The sequence below is a fragment of the Engystomops pustulosus genome, chromosome 1 (genome assembly GCF_040894005.1).
Source record: "Engystomops pustulosus chromosome 1, aEngPut4.maternal, whole genome shotgun sequence".
In the NCBI taxonomy this organism is placed as follows: domain Eukaryota; kingdom Metazoa; phylum Chordata; class Amphibia; order Anura; family Leptodactylidae; genus Engystomops; species Engystomops pustulosus.
Window position 1 is genome coordinate 216,029,627 of NC_092411.1, and position 5,565 is coordinate 216,035,191.

The 5,565-nt window shown below is 42.6% G+C and overlaps 1 long non-coding RNA gene across 1 annotated transcript; it reads right to left on the minus strand.

The window, feature by feature from the left end:
- Window positions 1–2,935: 2,935 nt before the first annotated feature.
- LOC140104457 (uncharacterized) lies at window positions 2,936–5,176 on the minus strand. The gene is made up of 3 exons (XR_011850335.1): window positions 5,113–5,176; window positions 3,420–3,603; window positions 2,936–3,174 (listed from the first exon to the last, which is right to left on the minus strand). It is a non-coding gene; the product is annotated as an uncharacterized lncRNA (long non-coding RNA).
- Window positions 5,177–5,565: the final 389 nt, after the last annotated feature.

Sequence of the window (5,565 nt, forward strand, 5' to 3'; positions counted from 1 at the left end):
GGTTCTTAGAAGTGCTGTTTGGGGAGTAGCCTAGAGACAGGGGCTTGGATTGGCGAAAGCTCGCCTAGCAGCGGAGCGCCAGCTCCATGCGCATCATGCGCTTCTTGCGCATCTGTTTACATTCCCCTCACCCGCCATATCCTAAACTTATAAGAACGCTACTACACTTGATCTTATACAAAAGGTTCTTAGAAGTGCTGTTTGGGGAGTAGCCTAGAGACAGGGGCTTGGATTGGCGAAAGCTCGCCTAGCAGCGGAGCGCCAGCTCCATGCGCATCATGCGCTTCTTGCGCATCTGTTTACATTCCCCTCACCCGCCATATCCCAAACTTATAAGAACGCTACTACACTTAACTTGGTGCAGGCTGGGACCGAGTCTGACCCTGGGGCTGGTCATATACTGCCGACGCAGAGGATTGCGGGGCCTACCTCGGTCCAGGTCTCAAAGGCCTACTATACCTCCAAATCCTCCCACCCCTCCTCCACCTCCTCCTCCTCCGAATTACCATCCGTGGGCATGGCGCCATCAGTCGGTAGCTCTAGGCACAGCAGCAGTGCCGTTGCTAAGCGACAGCAGGCGGTGCTCAAACTGCTGAGCCTAGGTGATAAAAGGCACACCGCCCAAGAGCTATTGCAGGGCATTCCACATCAAACTTGTTAACTTTGTCGCCACCCTGCTGTGTAAGCCACAAAATATACTGGAAAACTTTTTTCATTTACGGATATTATTTCAGCGCTTCTTGCGCAGATGTTTACATTCCCCTCACCCGCCATATCCCAAACTTATAAGAACGCTACTACACTTGATCTTATCCGAAAGGTTCTTAGAAGTGCTGTTTGGGGAGTAGCCTAGAGACAGGGGCTTGGATTGGCGAAAGCTCGCCTGGCAGCGGAGCGCCAGCTCCATGCCAAGAACCAACTAACATAGTTTTAACTGCAGTACCTTTAATCTACTACTAGTTCACTGCCTCCATACATCGTCCCCTTATCAAACGAGCTGTGTCAGGCAGAATTTTGGATTGTTTTCATGGCTTCCATGTTAACTTTGTCGCCACCCTGCTGTGTAATCCACAAAATATACTGGCAAACTTTTATCATGTACCAATATTATTTGAGCGCTTCTTGCTCACCTTCTTTGGTTCCTCTCTGCTACCCATTGGTTTGAAGCCTGAGTCCATTTAGGGTATGTCGCCATGCCACTCTCTAGCCTTCCGCTGCTGCCGCTGCCTCTGCATGCCGTCCCCTATAGTGTCAGGGTCAATTATTGGATGTTTTAGATGCTATCTAGCTTCATTCTGTCACTCTGTCATGGCCATGCTGTTGCCCATAATTTTGGCATAATGGTGCGATTAAGCAGCCTCAGAGGCATCCATGCATGCTGCCCCTGCTGTTTCCTGTCCATTTCCGTGGTGTTTCCATCCTTTTCTGAGGTTCCCAGGTGTTTGGCCAAGCTTCCCTGTGCAGAGCCTTGGTCCCCTTGAAAAATGCTCGAGTCTCCCATTGACTTCAATGGGGCTCGTTACTCGAAACGAGCACTCGAGCATCGGGAAAAGTTCGTCTCGAATAACGAGTACCCGAGCATTTTAGTGCTCGCTCATCTCTATTCATCAGCCATGATGAAGAGTATTTTTACTTGAAACGCGTAGCTGTTTGTGGATACCACTATGTATCCAATTTTATATGATGATTCAATAAAGAAGCAAGAATTTTTTTCATTAAAAAAGTGCTGGATCGTTTGAATCTTTTTCATTGTCTGCAAAAACCTGCAACCAGAGGGTGTATCCTTTTGCACTTTCAAGAGGACGGGGAGGATCACCAAATGCTCACAGGTGTAAGGATTTCCTTCAAAACACACTTGCCGGATGGACTTTTCTTTTGTATACTGCCAGGACTGCTGTACTGTAAAGCATTTTGTTTAAAGTTGTAATAGAATAGGTCATGAATAGATTGCCAACTGTTTCCGACACACACCATTATAGTTTGGTGCAGCGGGAAGGTACTTGCAGATGCTTGGTGTAGCCTCATTCGCAGCAGGTGTCAGCTCCAAATGTCAGTTCACATCCTGCTGTAACACCCACGATCAAAGTTATCTCCCCTCTTATACACCCTTACACAAATCTTAACCCATTACAAGCTGCGGTCAAGCCCCAGATTTTTTTAAGCGTCTTGCAGCACATCTCCATACTGTATAGGCAGTCCGCGGGTTACGTACAAATTAGGGTCTGTAGATTTGTTCTTAAGTTGAATTTGTATGAAAGTGTATATTTTATAATTGTAACCCCGGCCAAATTTTTTTTGGTCTCTGTGACAATTGGATTTTAAAAATGTTGGATTGTCATAAGAACCAGGATTAACAATAAAGCTTCATTACAAACACCTGTGATAACTGTTATAACTGATTATTGTAGCCTAGGGCTAAAGTACAATAAATTACCAACATCCAGAGGTCCGTTTGTAACTAGGGGTCGTATGTAAGTCAGGTGTTCTTAAGTAGGGGACTGCCTGTACTCTGTACGCACAGTCACTTACAGTATCGTATCCGCTGGATAACAACTAGGTCCCACACTGTTCTGCTAAATAATATATACTTATATATACTGCATCTCCTGCAGTGGGAATTTTACTTCCACTACAAAATGGACTATGCCCCTGAATAATGCCCTCAAATACTATGTCCCTAAATAAAAGATAGATGTGCCTATTATTTGATATAGTTCCCATGATGAAATATAGTAGCAAAAACTTATAAACAATGTGTGCTGCATGAAGTTGTGAAATCATAGTAGGTATCCTAGAACAGTAATTATAATAACTGTAAAAATAATAATAATAGGTTTATCAAGCGTTTAAGATATCAGCATGAGATTTTTTACATGACCATTTCATTGCTTTCAATTTTAATTATGTATTTCCAAATACACTTCAATATCCAGGAAATCCAGAATGAAACACTTAGCATTCAGAGACATTTCCACACACCACGGAAGTCTGTTTAACTTTAGAGAGATGCAAATTGAAAATGCCAGGAAAGAACAGTGTCTGCAGGAGACTGCATTCATGTACAGAATGTTAAAGTGATGCACACGAAAGGAATATTTAGCATGGACAAATATTTTATCTCCTGTCTTCCAGCAGGAATGGGTAGTACAAGGTGTTCTTGGAATCTTCTTCAGTCTGGAAAAACAAAACATCCTCAATGATTGATCATTTTCTCTATGGTGTGAATTGGATACAAACATGAATCTCATCACCAGACCATCCAACCCTAAACTATTAAAAGTCAACACTTTACTAAAAACAACTGCCAACAGAGAAAACATCCTCAACTCTTTCATTTTTGTCTTTGCAAGGCCAAACATGCTATCATTGGACTTGGTTCAATCTTGCTTTAATTCATTAAACAAGTGAAACAAAATCACCATTTATAGTACATCCTTGACAGCTGGCAGATTTTATATGTTTGTACTGCTCCTGCCAATAAAAAGTTTTCATTCATCTCTGTCACGGATCCTTGATGTACTCGAAGTGTCAGACATGTTCGGATGTACTTGTAACAATCACACATAACGTCTTGAGGCATGCATGGATTCTGCTAATGCACTCCTATAATGGAGATCACATGATTACCGCTTTACAATGCACCATAAAGATAGATAAAAGCTCAACCATACAGGCTTCATAAACATACAGCATGTCTAAAGTCTTTTGTGCATATGGTATTTGTTTTAGGATGTTCTGAATCAGTACATCCGTAAATGCTGTATAGGCAATGAAGTAAATACACTTTGTGCTTAGAGTTCTCATATATTGAAGGACAACTGATTAAATGACTGGATAAAACTCTTTTATTAGAAAACAATGTCAAACTTGTCTAGCTGAAAAGTTTTAGATTTGAATTTTATTTGTTTGGGTTTTATATAAGGTATGTTTAATTTCCTGTGTCTGAGAAATAATGTCCAATAATGGAGTCATACTTTTTACAGATAGAACATGGCATTGTTATGGTAAATGTACCCTGACATATTTGGACTGGAATCAGTCTTCTGCATGAAAATCTTCTTGAGACGTCTCTAATTAATGTACTTCATTTTTAAAATGAGAGGCAGAGACAGGCACCTATAGACATCTCATACATCTCAGGACCACTATAAGGCCCTTTTCATACGTGGAACCTAAGCGTGGCATACCGAGGACGGTGGAAGGGGAGGGGTGAGTGCTTTTCACCCCCTTCCATCGGGAATCGTGGAGCCGTGCTTTACATTTTATCTCTCTTTTCCGGTGTCGAATAGTCGGTGTAGTATAGTGACAGACGTATGTGCTCACCGCACCATGCTGTGCACAATGCACTTCTATGGTGGCCTTACACTAGCTGCCATTTCATATACAGGGGTTTGGAAGGGGCCTACTCTGGATGGTAACCATTGATTAACCCCATTGAATGTGGCTAAATTGTGTGCATATTCTACTAGGTTTTTTTTTAAATTGCTCCATAACCTCAAATTTTTCTCTAAAACATTAAAGTAACATTAAAGGGGTTTTGCGGTCACAAACATGGCTCTTAATAAACTTTTTCATCAATAACCAAAGCACACCCTAATTTAATGTTATTAAAAATTCACAACCATTTTAGACATAATAAAATCATTTATCACGCTTGCCACCCCCCAATCTCCTTGTTAACGACTGGGAGTCTTACATTCTGGTGCTATGGATTCAGACAATTTCTGCACTCCGTGGGACAGGGGTCCATTTGCAGTGAGGGGCGGCCATCTTTATCCATCTGTCCAGTGCCGTGTGGATTATGAGGTAAAAAACGATTTTAAAAATAACTATCCACAAACATTTAGCCCAAAAATATGGTGTATATAAACTTCCAGAGGCTGGAATTATTATTTTGAACTTATAGTGGGCGTACAACCCCTTTAAGGATAGAATGACAGTACATGGTAGCCTGTGAAGCATGGTTGTCAGGAATTGTCCCTTGTGTTCAGTATAACTAGAATTTAGCAATGTTTGGGACTAGATGTTGCGAAGAGAGTTAAAGGGATATTCTTATGTTTAATATTTCACAGATTCACAGGATATATCATACCCTACATCTGAAACACTCACCTATCTCAAGATGACCTCTTTCCCATGGCAGGGCTGAACTGAGTAGGGCATATTTATCAAGCTGTCTGAAAGTCATACTAGGCGCCGGCTGGGAGAGAGCAATGGCGGAAGAAAGCAGAAGAAAGAAGAGCGGCGCGGAAGCCTGAAGACAAGCGGCGCGGAAGCCTGAAGACAAGCGGCGCAGACATCGGGGGAGCAATGCTGCACATCGGGGCCACCGGAGGGTGAGTATATAAGTTTGTTTTTTAATGCTGGGGGCAAGCTGTATGCCACTGGGGGCAGGCTGTATACTACTGGGGGCCAACTGTATATTACTGGGGGCAAGCTGTATATTACTGGGGGCAAGCTGTATACTACTGGGGGCAGGCTGTATACTACTGGGGGCAAGCTGTATACTACTGGGGGCAAGCTGTATACTACTGGGGGCAGGCTGTATACTACTGTAGGCAGGCT